The 16,562-nt window shown below is 40.7% G+C and overlaps 1 protein-coding gene across 1 annotated transcript in view; it reads right to left on the bottom strand.

The window, feature by feature from the left end:
* The window catches only part of LOC137255642 (active breakpoint cluster region-related protein-like), a 76,320-nt gene extending 61,057 nt beyond the window's left edge, over positions 1–15,263 (bottom strand). Inside the window, exon 1 of the mRNA XM_067793108.1 lies at positions 15,110–15,263. The gene's annotated coding sequence lies outside the window, so the exon portion shown is untranslated. The remainder of the gene's footprint in view (positions 1–15,109) is intronic.
* Positions 15,264–16,562: the final 1,299 nt, after the last annotated feature.

Raw genomic sequence — 16,562 nt, forward strand, 5'->3', positions numbered from 1 at the left:
ACGTCACGTTAACTGGATCAAACAAGCAAATCGTGAAAATTAAGTGAAAGCGAAAAAAATTCATGTACGCATATCAACAAATCAACAGTCAGTTGTTATAACAGTGAATCATCATAGTGAGTGAGTTTAGTTTTACGCCGCACTCAGCAATATTCCAGCTATATGGCGGCGGTCTGTAAATAATCGAGTCTGGACCAGACAATCCAGTGATCAACAACATGAGCATCGATCTGCGCAATTGGGAACCGATGACATGTGTCAACCAAGTCAGCGAGCCTGACCACCCGATCCCGTTAGTCGCCTCTTACGACAAGCTGAGTCGCCATTTATGGCAAGCATGGGTTGCTGAAGGCCTATTCTACCCCGGGACCTTCACGGGTCGTTGTGTATTTATAATTTATATATACTTTTGTTGAGTATTTGCAGATTAATATAGTGATGGATTTCTCAACGGAGTGGGGGTCAGTCTCGCTGACTTCGGTGACATGTCATCGTATCACAATTTCGTAGATAGGTGCTGATGCTGATTATCATGCCCTGGACAGCCATGTCCAGAGTCGATTATTAAATTTTACAGAACTCCGGTGTTTAGGTGTAATATCGTTCTTTTTAAACACCAAACAAACACACATAATAAATGGATGGATGGATGTTTTAGACCATTCCAAGAATATCCTTCTTTCAACACAGAAATTGAAGGTTCGTTGAAAACATACCTGAGTTTGGTCACGTACGAACCAGGATAAATGTATTTGTTAAGGAAATTTCGAAAATTGAATATTAATAGTGAATACTCGAGCGTGTACTGGCAGTGACCCGGAACGGAGTGTCTGTTGTATCCTATATTTCTGAGGATCACATGGTCACTGAGCTGCAAGAAATTACACACTACCGCGAATTAGATAAATAACTGCATGTCACGTTTCCTAAGATTTGATTTTTAAGAGAATAGTTATCTGAAAGTCCTCTTGGATTGACATATAGTGTTGGTGATTCCTTTGCAGGTGAGTGTTGTTGAGTTGAGTTTTACGTCACATCGGCATATTAGATCCATGTAGCAACGAAACCAAGTCTGTACATGCATGTAAGTGGGTGAGTTTAGCAACATCACGACAGGGGGCACAAGAAATAGAGCGTGTTCACCTTGACCTGAGCTACTCTACATATGCATGACCCGGGAAGTCAAATGGCGCAAACGGCAGGTCGATTTAACTTCATTAAATAGGGGAGAAGAGAATGCTATGAATGTTGCTTTCGTGCAAAACATGCACACATCGGAAACATGATACCATCTGCAGCTTTTGTTTATAGAAGCTTAGAACAGTGCTGACAAATTTCTCGACGCTAAGATTTCAAACGGCAGCCTAGTCTCTGCTGTTAACAATCTACTGACAAAGGTGGCCCCCTTCACAATAATAGACCCAACCAGTTGTGACACAATCGCGCAATTCATTAGGATTCACTTGATCAGGCCAAGCTGATCTAGCCGAAGCTTCACGCATTGTGCCCTTATATGTAATCGAACCCAGGTCTTCGGCATGACGAGCGAACACTAACCTCTAGACTATCCCACCAACCCGCCACGCCGAAGACCCGGGTTCGATTCCACAGGGTCTAATGTGTGAATCCTATTTCTGTTGTGCCCCGCCGTGATATTGCTTACATGCTGCTAAACGCGGCGTAAAATCCTACTCACTCCGAAACGAAGTTATGATTGTGATTCTTGTCATAATCGTGAAAAACTGAAAGCTCGGACATGTTCCTACACAGTGAGTGAGGAGTTAATATTTAGCGTCACATCGGCAACATTGCAGCCATATTGTAATGTATATCAATAATAAAACCAATAAATGTAGAAGTAAAATCCAGTAACCCAAGGATATTGAAAACACTAGATTATCACAGCTCTTAATTTAAAACTAGTACGCTATCATAATAATAGAGTGAACGAGCCTAGTTTTGCGTCGCAATCAGAAATATTCCAGCTATATGGCAGCGGTCTGTAAATAATCGAGTCTGGACCAGACAATCCAGTGATCAACAACATGAGTATCGATCTGCGCAGTTGGGAACCGATGACATATGTCAACCAAGTCACAGAGCCTGACCACCCGATCCCGTTAGTCGCCTCTTACGACAAGCATAGTCTCCTTTTATGACAAGCATGGGTTGCTGAAGGCCTGTTCTACCTCGAGACCGTCATGGGTTCATAATAACAGATCTCTAGAGACAACATACAATATAAAATCTTCCTACATAGATCCCACCGCCTACTTTTCAGGGGAATTCCACAATTTGATCGGTATAGATATATGTGACGTGCACGGCGATAAAGCATACTATGGAAATACCTACATATTTGAGTATCCAAATTCCTGTAGTTTAACTCTGTAATTAGTATAGAATAATACTTAAATACCTTTTCAGAAATTTGTGTTAAATCAGCGGAGCTACTGACACATCAGAGAGATATTTTTATACATAATATACTTACATGAATTCATTGATTTAAATATCTTCACATATATTTAAGAGAGATATCGTACTTGGAACAGAGGAAGTACAGGTTCTCTAAGTTTTCACAAATGCCATCTTGTAGAGACGGCCTGAAGGGAGGAGGTTGTATATCCATCATAATCGATTATCGTTTACCACAAGTCCTCTTACAATATCGATAGTGGATCATTTTTCCAATTCCTCACACTACTTGACAGTGTCATGAAACCGAACTCACTCACTCACTCATCCGCTCATGTAATCCATGCCATAGCAGTTGCAGTAGTATACAGAATGATGGATCGGGACCAAGTCGCATCTGAACATAGCAACAACACCCAATCCTAGAGCTGAAAAAAAAACTTGCTAAAGAAGGCGGTGTATATGAGCCTCAAAATCTGTAGGGCACCCTGAGTTTTGGCAACCGCCCAACTTACAAACTCCGAATCGTTCTCGCCGACTGTCCAGAACCCAAGGACAGACACAACCACCGATGCACAGACTGCCTCACCGCCATATCGGAACTCCCCACCGTCTTTAATGCGGCATGCAGGTGCGGCACCATTGACCTCTGCTGTCTGCAGCAAGAAATGCGTTCTGTGGTATGGACTACACACCCCAGGAAGGTTTCCTCCCGATCGAGATTCTGGAAGAAATCGTGATCGACGGCTGATTCTCGAACATAGAGAACCGGTACGACGATGATGACGTCGACTGTCTCCGATGGTGCCTTCGACAGAAACTCCTCCACGACAGATTGGTGGACAAATGTCCATGCGAGGAAAAAGATTCTTGTACCTTCCGCCAGGTAGAAAGCAGAGCCACTCCAGGAATATCGGAACAGGATTCGGCACACACCGTTGCCCAACTACGGCGGGCACAAGGATATGGAAGAGGCAGCCCCTCCATGCAACGAACACCGAAAAGACACTGTACTCTTTTTGCTGCTACAAGCAAGCGTAGCAAAATCCAGCAAAGTGTAGCAAAATCAATCAATCAATCAATCAATCAATCAGTCAATAAAAGCTCGAAGCAAATCGTAGCAAACTCCAAGCAAATTGTACCAAAAAACAAACTAGAAGCAAACTGTAGCAAAGAACAAGCACACCCCAAGCAAATTGTTGCAAAAAAAACAAGCAAATAGTAACAAACAACAAGCAAATTGCAGTAAAAACAAGCAATCTGTGATCTGAGTGGAGCGAGGTAGAGATATCTGAACGGGTTCTTTCCTGACCGGCATTACACAAGCAGTTCCACTTAAAACATGCCACGTACCAAAGCCACTGGTTGTTCTAACATTGATATCAGCATTGATATGAAATTGATATGAAATTGACAAGCTCACCGCAATGACCAAAACTTCGTCATCTGAAAGAAGTGTATCATACAAGCGTTGGAACTCTATATATTCACCAGCAAAGGAAAAGCTGCAGAGGATATCAACCGATTCTTTGCCTTCATATTTGCGGTTAAGGTAACTGGATACGGCCAACAATATTGATGAGACAAAAGACCTTGGACGACAGGCAGATATTACATTTGCTGTTTGACGACGTTGACAGACTTTCATTTTGTCCAACCTGGACTTTATTATGCCACACATGAAACGATTTAAAGAGTCTGGTAACAGTTGCTTTCATCAAGTTTTGTTATTTCAGAATATTATCACTGTCATACGCTGTGGATCTGTTTATCGTATACCATCGCTTTCCATGCTCACACGAGTTGATAATATCCTTCCCCAAATCAATAATCAACTAAAGATGAAGAGTTTTCGCCTCATATCCATTGGTTCCACCTAGAGAGCTATTCATAAAAGATGTGAGATCCTGAAGTGAATGCTGACATTCATCATTTTCACGAATATACATGCATAGTTCCTTAAATTCTTCATGTTTGCTGTATCGAGTGGACAACCTCTTCCATCTGTATTGTCCTCAGTTGGAAATGGCTTACTGGCATGGTAGAGAACCTGACAATCAGATTTTCCCTTTGCTATTTCCTTAGGACAGTTGAGACAATATGTTTTGACGTTGACAATAGGAGTATTTGAGCGCAGTTTAGTAGCTGGGCCTTCAATATCGGGGGACAGGAGTTCTTCATGTTTTCTTTTGAAAGAATTGATGCTGATCTTTCTGATGTAGTATCTTCTGCATTCGCCAGGGACAACAAATGGTAACTTTGCCTTGCCTTCTTCAAAATATGACTGGTAACTATTTTCTCTCAATATACTTGCTCGGACAAGACCAAGAGGACCCTTTTCACCAACTTCAACACGATTGATTGAATGTCTTTCCACAGGCTGACATTCAGCATCTTTCCATCATTACGTTGTGTTTTACGTTGTTCTGTCAGGTTTCAACTCTTACTTCAAATATCACATCTTATCTGTTTTATTTGTTCCATAAAGTCATTGTTTCAAAAGAAATTTTTTCAAATTCAAAATTTACTTATATGTTTTGGAAAAACCATGATGAAATCCATAATTTCTCATCCCACTGGCAACGTTGTGTTTTCTAAGCGAAATGCACTTCCTGTACTGCTTACCAGACAACATATCATATATGCTTATCAGCTTCACATGGGTTCAATGGTAATTATTTCAAGAAAAAGATAAAAGCATCTATCTTGAGAGGATAGTAATTCTGTTCATCAATAACAGCTGAAAATGTATTAAGTCAACAATAGCAGATATTTTGATAAATTTGATGAAAAGCACAAGCATCAAATGTGTTATCATGCCACGTTTTATTGTCTTATGTATGTGTGGTGTTATAAGTAATATATTTAGATTCTTTGTTAGATGAGTTTTCATTTGATATGTCACATGGTATAATCATTGACAAAATATATGTGTGTATAATCATTTTAATGGTTTTTGCGGCCATCTTGAAATTGGCGGCCATTCTGAAAAAGCCAAAATGCATGATATCAATATATTTAGATTTCTTGTGAGATGAGCTTTCATTTGATATACCACATGTCATAATTGTTATTGACAAACTACATGTGTGTATAATCATTTTAATGGTTTGGCGGCCATCATGAAATTGGCGGCCATTGTGAAAAAGACAAAATGCATGATATCAGTATATTTAGATTCCTTGTGAGATTAGCTTTCATTTGGTAAATCACATGATATATCACTTGAATTTGGCGGCCATCTTGAAAATGCCACAAGGTGGTTCTTTGCACATGGCAATGATGTTTTCAAGCTTTCCTGAAAAATTCAGCTTTCTACTATTTTTTTCCAATGTTACCTACTGTTTGTGTCTAATGCTCCTGGCCTATATAACCGAGATTGCCAAAACTCAAGGTGCCTTACAGATTTTGAGACTCCTATGCTCCGCCTCCTTTGGCAAGCTTTTTCGGTTCTGGGCTGGTGGGCATTGTTGCTATGTTCAGATGCGGAGTGGTCCCGTTCCATCATTCTGTATTCTACTGTTGCCCTATATTTTCCATCGGTTTGGGATTAACTTGTGAACGACTTCAGTGAGTCCTACGCCTTGACTGTGTGATTTGCTTACTTTAACAACAGGCAAACTGTAGCGCAAATGGGGTTGCGCAGCATAGAGAATATGACAAGTCTTCTTATATGCGAGCGAAGCGAGCAAAGGTAGGCAACGTACATCCCTTGCTTTGGATCGAAAAATATTTTTCATGTCAAAATAAAATATCGCCACCATCAAAGGTATACTCCCATTTCCTCAGTTGGCTGTGCTCTCGCATTTCCTACCCAATGTTTAGTAATTACTCACGTGAAATATGTTTTATTCAACATTTTATGCGCCACTCAGAGTATTCAGATCGTTTTTCGCCTCCATTATTCCTGCTAGCTCCCAGTTGAACGGAGTGACGGAACAAGAATAAGCAGTAATTAAAAAGAAATACCATATTGCCTCATTTTATCGTGAACCTGTTGGAGTTTATTTGTCTTGTCTGTCCTCGCTATTGTTAGAATTTTCGTAACTTTTATTCTACATAAAAACACTTCTGGCGTAATGGGTGAATGATGCAGGGGAGGTAACTGTAAGTATTCCATCTGGAATAATACCCTCCAGTTCCTTCACTCCGTTGACCCGGAAGCTGGAACAGGAATGGAGGCTAAAATGGTCTGATCTACCAAGAGTTGCGCTTAAAATGTTGAATAAAAATATTTCACGTGAGTAATTGTTTAACATGAAACTGGAAATGTGAGAGCACAACCCGGTGACGAAATGGGTGCGTACTTATGATGGTGGCGATGTTTTATTTTGACATGAAAAATATTTTTCTACTCGAAGCGAGGGAAGTCCGTTGCCAACCTTTGCTCGCTTCGCGAGCATGGAAGCAGACTGGTCATTTTCTCTATGCTGCGCAACCCATTTGCGCTACAGTTTACCTGTGCTTTAACACATAAACAGCAATGTCGAAAGAAATAAGGCACGGTCCCGAATGAACGATGTCTCGCTGCACATCTCTGTCCGTGGCGTTTGTGTGTCCTAGCAAGCCAGTCTGAATCAGGAAAACACTGTTCAGCGAAGAGAAAGGTGTTTTGTAATCAATTTCAAGACTGTTCATCGAATTTTAGATGTGTCTCGGAAGCACACATGTGTAAGTTTGATACAAGCAAATAACTATTCAAGTTGAAAAGGAGCCTGAGTTAGCTGAGAGCTTCAGAACCTGAGCAAGGTATACACTTGCATAATAATAATAGATTTGGAGCCAGAAGCACAGGCAGGCCTTCGCGTAGTCTGCCATACAGACCCTGAAAAGCAAACATATCCAAGAAAGCCCACACGAGTCTAGAAAACGTGGCGAGTTTAGATTTCCACAGCTCTAAAAATGAGGAAAGTGTCAAGGCACCTTTTCATTATATTTTATATGTTAATTTCAGAAACTGGTTGTTTGTCTAGCATCATGGGAGTTGGTCCAGTGCAAAATATTTAGGTTATTAGTATGTCCCAGGTTTCTCCTGATTAGGGTTCCATTTACTGAATTATATTATATTTTTACCATTACCTTTTTTCTTTAAAACATGTTCATTTCATAGACTAGTTTTTTGTCTAGCCCTCGCGATCGTGTCTTAGCGAGGATTAAAGATTTTTAAAATATTATTTTTGAGATGGTCCCCGACTCAAAATGCTTCACTGATCATGATTTGATCATCTCAAATTTTTATGTACATTTTGTAAATCTTTAATCCTCTCAAAGACACGAAGGCATGTGTCCAGAAGGGGCTATTTGGATGGGGGAATAACGTGTTCACAGACTGTGACACAGACTATAACGTTCACTGCACTAACGTCAGTGTATCTAGCCCGACTCGTGTTGCTCAGCTTGTTCTGAGTGATTGTAACTGAGTCCGCGATAAGAAACCGATACAGTGGATTATTAGGGGCTGTCGAGGCCACGTCGCTGAGGTAAGTCCCTCCTACATCCGTCCTTCACGGTCCGAGGTGATATGCTGGGAATCTATCCTAACTTACAAGTGACTGGCAAATCATCTGAGTTGTTTCCTGATCTGTACCGTAACATAAGCTTTGTTTGTCGAATGGGCCTGGTGATCAGCTTCGGTGATCCGGGTACTCATGGTATCAACCATAGGTTTCCAGGATCCATCAGGGATTGGAACCCACCACAATTTCTTTGGTGGTGTTCTTTAACCTAATTTGCTTTCAATATTCAAAACCACGATACTGTTTAAAGACAGTAAGGGAAAGGATTTCAGAATCAAACAACCATGCGGCATGGTGTATTTCAAGTGTCAGTGTAACGGGTAATCGGATACAATGTATTAGCTATATCTTTACGAAAGCTGTCTCTCCATTTAACCATGTTCCTCATGATCAGTTGCTAGTTTCAGAGAGATTAGAATTCAGTGATCAACAGCATAAACATCGATCTGCACAACTGGGATACGATGACGGCTAATCAAATCTGCGAGTCTGAGCACCCGATCCCGTTAGTCAGCTTTTAAACAAAGCTACAACATCGACCTACAGTAGAAGCACTGGATAGGCCAGAATACAATTACGTCCTAAAGAATAAGCTTTGACACAAACTGCCTTTCTGTCTGCAGCTTATGTAATACCGTAGTTGGAATATCTTAGTCAGTGTCTTTAATTACCACTGAATCTAGAAACTTATTCAAAGAATAAACGCTTGTTACTGATAAAAACGGTATATCAAGTGTTGCTGTTCGTGGACGTTTACCGCCTTAGTGAAAACCACGATTAGTCGGTTATATGGAATCACAATACGATCAAAGAGAACTGGGTTTCCGGAATCCGGAAATGGCTAAAAGACGCAACTCTGCACAATAAATGACCACGAGACAAAAAATGATATTACAGTCAACAGATTAAGGTATATGAGGGCAGCCCTTCCCACCATCAGACTGGTTATGCTATGAAAACTTGAACTATACAATGTTCCCTATATATAGCTATACAACGTTCCCTATATAGCCTAGCTCTGACTGCAGTGCTGAAGTCCTACATGAAGAGCGTGTAGATTGTATCGGGTTCAGGCTAGCTATTCTAGAAACGTTCGTAGCCCTACGAACTTCTTAAGCCAATTCTTAACACACTGGCTACGATTAAAGTTAAGAATTCCCAGGGCTACGAACGTTTCGAGAATAAGGGCCCAGGATCTCAGGTCTAGCTCTCCGCGGTTCCTTTTTAGTTGAAATTAGTTTAGTTGTTACATTCAGAGTTATACACGCAGCCCAGACAGCGAGTTACACTGCTTCTGGAGGAGAGGTGGTGTGAAATGGGGGTTAACATCGTACTTAAGAATATTTCCCTTACATGACGACGTGCATGCGTGTGTGCCAGCTTGTACCGACCCAGACTTAGGCTGGTTTCATAGTGCTAGCTCACTGAGATACCATGCCGCGGTTAAGCATGAATACTCAGCTCAGACACATTATATTGAGTCTTTGTGCATCAGTCCTTGTTATACCAGTTGATGCCGTCGACAGGCATGGTGCTATATATTAACGTGTTTTGGTATAGCACGGCCTGGAATCGCACCCCTAACCTTCCGCTCTCCGCTTCCGCTTTTATCACTCCACCATAGAGGCGGTGACTTCTCTTGAAACGTTGCCTAGTCGAACCGACCAAGAATGTTTCGGACTCCGAAAAACCGCCCTAGCTTGGGATGAGAGCTTAACATTTCGTACACAGTGGTTATAAAGCATTCGCTGGTCACACAGAAGACCCGGTTTGGACTCCGCGCATGGGAACAATGAGTGCAGCCTATATCTAGTGTCCCCCGCCTTGATATTGCTAAATATGACATAAAGTGGTTTAAAACTAAACTCAATCAATCTCTTTTGATCTTAATATGGTAAAGTTGCATACCGGTACCATAATTAGCAGCGCTTGGACACACGGAGACAGGGACTTGAGTGGTGAGAAAGAAAAGAGACAAACCCTATCTCAGATCTATTTCGAAACATATCTATACATGCACCAGACAGATTTCTCAAACAGGCAACACACAACATCCTGTGTTCCGGGAACGTCGAGTCACGAACTCAGGTAACCAACTAAGCTGTCTGCAGACAGGTCTTGATGTGACATTGAAATATCGGGCACTGAGCTCTAGCAGGTCACGTCACTGGCCACAATGTTGACGGGATCGTGAGAAATGGCGTGCAAGTTAATATATTCAAGTGAAGTCATTCTTGTATTTAAGCCATCACATTTTGACTGACGAAACAATAAATGGGTTAACATACTCGCTTGTCACGCCGAAGTAATTGAGTGGGTTTAGTTTTGCGTCGCATTTTCTAAGCAATATTGCAGCAATATCACGGTGGGGGACATCAGAAATGGGCTTCACACATTGTACCCTTGTGGGGAATAGAACCCGGGTCTTCGGCGTGACGAGTGAACGCTTTAACCACTAGACTGCCACCCTTAAGACCAGAGTTCAATTTCCCACGTGGGTACAATGTGTTAAGCCCGTTTCTGGTGTTCCCCGTCGTGATACTGATTACATATTGCTGAAGGCGGTGTAAAACCTGCACTGATATATGTATCCTCAAGGGTGGAAAAAAACGTGACATGGTGACGCTGTGATAATCAGCAACTCTAGTAAATCATTTATAAACGTTTCTCGCCTTGATCGTGCTAAGTGCTCATTTTCTGTCCGGACATCTTCCTACTCAGATCGGTATCAATCGCTAACTCATTCACCTTACCGCAGATTCCTATTAAATCTCGATATTGCACCTCACTAACTAGATTGTACACATTGATATCCCGAGCACCTTGCAACAAAGATCGGTGGCTTATAACATGTAATCCTGATAGGGAATTATTTCCCCCTTGCATAAGAATGTTGATGCATTTAATCTCTACATTAACGGGGTTCATGTCAAAACAGTTAATAATCATAAATATTTGGGATTAATGTTTTCAAAAAATTGTAAATGGTCTGACCAGATTGTAAATTTTGTAAAAGCAATTATGTTATTATCTTCTCTACGTAGTGTCAAATTTTTATCACCGCGCCCTGTATCGAACAGAATTTATGTAATGTTCATAAGACCCCATTTCGAATATGCGTGTGAAGTATGGGATTGGTGTGCTCGCTCAATATCAAGCAAATACATTAGAACAACTGCATTATGAACCGGCAAGAAATATAACAAATTTACCTAAATGCATGTATGCTCATCAAGAACATCTGGAATTTGTAGTAGAACGTAGGAGAAAGCGAAAACTGTTTTACAAAATACAGCTTAATATGGCACCATCGTACCTTACTGATCTGGTTAGTGGGAAGGTAGCATCTAAAAGTAACTATAATCTTCGTAATTCTGATGACGTCTCACTTCCTGTCTCACGATTAAAGTTTTCGTATCATTCGTATTTTCCATCCACAGTTAGAATGTGGGGCTTTACAGCCGGACACCTTTCTGTAAAATATCGGTGAGCTCGTCATACACCCCAGACCTTAAGCCCGGACACCTCGCCAACAAACTTCGAACCTCCATATTCCGACCTCCATACTTGTAGAATCACCCAACATGAAAATATTGATAGCAAAAACTGCACGAACGGTTCATATAATTTATTGTTTATAGTACTTTGTATCGGAATAATGACACAAGGACACACGTAGCATATACCGACAAGTGAGTAAAGTCACGCAAGTGGGATGTGTCCACTTCTCTGCAGGCACGATATCCAACGTGGTATCGGTGATTTATCATACCCGGTGACTACATGCACTGGGCTGATATGAAGTGGAGAAAAGACACACACTGACATGCACTCTCTGACCCAAGTATGAACCGTTACGTATAATAGTATATATTTTGGGGTTATCAATGTACAACATAATTTCGACTTGGTTAGTCCGGAAACCTGTCTTTCCGGACGATCTTGTTGGAAACACCAAGTTACGTACGACTGGTTTTCCAGAACTGGTCTATCCTGAAGTTTGTGAATTTATCGTCATGGTAGAATATTTCTGCCTATTAATGCAACATTGCGTGAACAGGTTAAAAGGAACAAAGGAATGTTCACTTCAATGACCATTCCAGTAAACAGATGTCAGAAACTACACTCTATACTGACATTTGTGTACACTCTGTGTACTGACATCAGACAGAGTCTACACTGACATGACACACACACTGTCTTCACTGACACAACACACACTGTCCACGCTGACGTCACACACAGTCTACACCAACATCGCTCATACAGTCCAAACTGGCATCACGTATACAGTCTATACGGACATCACGCGCATAGTCTACACCATCACACACACAGTCTACACTGACATCACACACAGTCTACACTGACAGCACACACAATGTCTACACTGACATCACACACAGTCTACACTGACATCACACATACTGTCTGCGCTGACATCGTACACATTGTCCACACTGACATCACACACACTGTCTACACTGACATTACACACTGTCTACACCGACACCACACTCTGTCCACACTGGCATCACACACACACAGTCTACACTAACATCACAAGCATTGTCCACACTGATATCCCACCCATTGTCCACTCTGACATCACACACACTGCCTACACTGATATCACACATACAGTTTTCACTGACATCACACATTGTCCACGCTGACATCACGCACACTGTCTACACTGATATCCCACACACAGTCTACACTGACATCACACATACAGTTTTCACTGACATCACACACATTTTCCACACTAACATCACACACACGCAGTTTACACTAACATCACTCACAGTCCACATTAACATCACAGACAGTCCACACTAACATCACACACATTGTCCACACTGACATCACACTCTCCACACTAGCATCACACACACTATCCACACTGACATCACACTCTCCACACTAGCATCACACACTGTCCACACATTCGGACTCCGCTAACTCTCTATAATCTGCCTCAGCATGTCAAGGACATTAATCAGTTCAAGTTGACATTAAGCTACACCGCAGTAATTACTGTGACGCAAGTTTACATTCCCCAACGACAGCCATGTCATCTCCACAGAGAGACATCTTCCCTCACAACAAATCTTAATCTACGGGACGTTCTGCTTCTCACGACGTAACGTATGGGAACAATGACGCTGGTTTATATCCAAGATGGCGTTATCCAATACAGGAAATAACCTAGTTAAAAACAACGTGATAAAAATTTGACAAAAACTTATGTTTCTGGTATATTTCCCTACTGTAGATGCACATTTATGCTTCTTGAGCTGAATGAGTTGGTAAAAGCAGCGATCGTTTATGTTTCATATAGTGCAATGCATTTTATTTAGGCAATCTTTCGTCATGTTAACAGTAAAATGTTACAAAAAGTTCTTTAACAATTAAGAATAAAATGCTTTTCATATATTTCCAAACAGTCGACCCACAGGTATTTTATGAGGTAAATAAAATATGTTTTTGTATTTAAAGTGTTACATAGCTGGTAAAGGAACCCAATACAACATACTACAACATAGAAACATTCAATACCGTCATATCATTAATAAAATGTTACAAAAACGTATTTTCGAATTAAAAAGGTTTTCTGCATATATTTTTCACATATTTCTACCATTGATGCAATAAAATATATGCTTTTGTACTCAGAATTTAACAAAGTAAAGGAAGGCTAGTTTATATGTTATATGTGTATGTTTGTTTATGTGAATCCAACAGAGCTTACTTAAGACAACTGCTTGTCATTACAGGCGTCTCGTTAGTTGTGTGTCCCATTTAAAGAACAACCGATTTAGTTCACGTGACTATACTTAGTCTGGTTCGTATATTGCCACCCGCATTCTTCCAAAACTGGTATAAGTCATCGTGTTCTGACTGCTATCTTTACTAAGTAATATGGCAGGACACGGCCACACTAACGTCTTTCTACTATTTCATGATCACATGGAAAGATCGATTTCAACTATTTTTTGCTAAGGGCTTAACAGCTTAGAGTAGCTTAGAAATAACACCTTTGTTTGAGAGGATGTGCTTTTTGGAAGAAAGAAATACATAGGTTAGAGTATTTTTGTCCAAATAAACACTGTTCTTAATTCCACCTTGATTTAATCATCAAAAGTCTTCACGGACAAACGGAATAATGTATGGTTGAATGTTGTACTGCAACCATTGTTGTACTGCAACCATTATCAACGTTATTCCAATTATTCAACAGACATTATCTACGAAGACAGACGTATTTTATATGTAAACTGCTTTCTTATCTACAAACTATTTGCTTACCTCGCTTTAACGCACGGTATAAGCGGTATGATTCACAAGGTTGGTAAACAGAGGTTCTGCGTTTACAACCTGTGTACAACATTAAACACAAGCTATATACATGCGAAACATGTTCCTGATACAATAAATGGTCCTGATGATGACTGCAGTTTACGATAATAAATCACTTTCCTGACATAAGTTCTGTATAACCTTCTCCATGTATTTCCGAGGTACTTATCGCTGTCACTGTATGTTCCGGTTGATAGCGCAGTCGACCCTTTAAAGCTTTCGTGTACAAGGCTAACTGTGTTTGTGGGAGTCTAAACGACAGCATGTGTAGTGATACCTCAATGCCACTTGTACATAAGTGTACTTTTACTGTCTTAAGTGGATCGTTATCATTATAAATGTTGCCATGGTAATATGTGTACACCAGGAAATACATTAATTTTGTTCACTGTATATGGCATTGTTTCAAGTGTAGTTTCTACATTGTGTTCAAGGCGTATATAACAAGTACTATTGCGGGATGATGATGATGATGATGATGACGACGACGACGACGATGACAACGACTATGATATAAAAGCATAAGAATACATATGTACAAACGTATATAGCTCAGATGCATTTGAAGGCGAGGGGTGCAATACCTTGTATGTTGATGATGATAATCATGGTGATATATGTATTTTGTTCATACATATATCTTCTACCACGGGGAGTGTAATGTACCAGATAACCGACATTGCGTATGCATATACCCAATGCATTGTACCACGTAGACAGTTGACAGCATCTCCAGACATAAGATAGTCGGTTACCAGACATGAATTACAAGTTCAGTTCTACTTATGTAACAACTAAACTACACAATTTACCTTGCCAGTCTGAACGTAGAAATGACGTATTTGCTGTAAATCCCGTAGATGTTGTGAATATCTGAGTATATCCGAGCTCGCCAAGACGGAAACGTTAAGACGTGGTACGACAACAACAACCACACTCCAACTACAAAGCCCAGATACAGGTCACTGCCTGAGGTGAATAAACAACAGTAGGCTATCTCAGTAGGAGAAATGACCTGATTAAGCTCAGTCACGTCGCTTGCTTCACCGGTCTGTGTTGTTGTAACATATTGTACTGTTACGTAACTAGTTTGTACAACACTGATTGGATAAAACCGGTTTGTTTTTTGGGTTTTTTTTTATAATTCACGCATTCGTGATGAGTTTGTTGCTGGATTGGCTTGCTAATATTTCAGACGGGACCTGGCAAGTCTAGGTTATTGTGTTATACATGTACCACATTCTTGAGTTGAGATTAATTTATACTGGGTCGCCGGTTGGTAAATAAGCAGATCGGTTGTGTTTGTATTGTCTTTGATGTTCAGGGACCCGATCCATAAAGCGCTCGCAATGTTACGACCTGTCGTAACTTTATTGTTAAATCCTAATGTAAGTGCCACGAAGGTTTTCTGGATTGATGTCCATGGTTTCTTTCTTTCTTGTGCTGCGTGCGGCGTGAAACTAAACTAAACTAAAAGTCTCTCTTTCTTGGGAGGTCACCCGTGGCTCAGATATCAGTGGAGCTGTAGAGTAGCCTCCCTTGGTCAAACCAGGAATTTATGACTGCGGGTGCAGATCCCGGCCGGTCAAAACCATATTTCTATACTGAGCACCTGTGGGTTTCACAAAATAGTATCGTCTGAGTGGATGAGTTTAGTTTCATGCCGCACTCGGTAATATTCCAGCTATATGGTAGCGGTCTGTAAATAATCGAGCCTGAACCAGACAATCCAGTGATACATAGCATGAGCATCGATCTGCGCAGTTGGGAACCAATGACATGTGTCAACCAAGTCAACGAACCTGATCACCCGGTCAGTTTAGTTGCCACTTACGATAAGCATGGGTTACTGAAGGCCAAAATTCCAACTTGGACCTTCACGGGTATTAAACGTAGGAAACTAGCGTCACTGCTGTATTTCATCAAACACTGAACTGACATGTAGTGATATAATTTGCACGCAAGCACTGACTATTTTTGTCAGTTCCAACTTCGAAATGTTCATTTTTTTGTTTGTGCTTTGACCAGCGGTTCAGAATTTTAGACCTGGTCAACAAATCTCGACAAATGTCAGAATATTCGTGGATCAGTTAAAAGGTTCTGTCATCGATTTTGCATCTATTGATCTCTGATATTTTAACCTCACCATTTTACATTGTTCATGCAAAGTATCTAGTGTCACCAGAGAAAATTGAATAAGCAACTTCGAAACGATAATTAAAGGACACTTTAAAGTACAAAACCCATTTACCAGCTGTTTATAAA

The sequence above is a fragment of the Haliotis asinina genome, chromosome 1 (assembly GCF_037392515.1).
Source record: "Haliotis asinina isolate JCU_RB_2024 chromosome 1, JCU_Hal_asi_v2, whole genome shotgun sequence".
NCBI lineage: Eukaryota > Metazoa > Mollusca > Gastropoda > Lepetellida > Haliotidae > Haliotis > Haliotis asinina.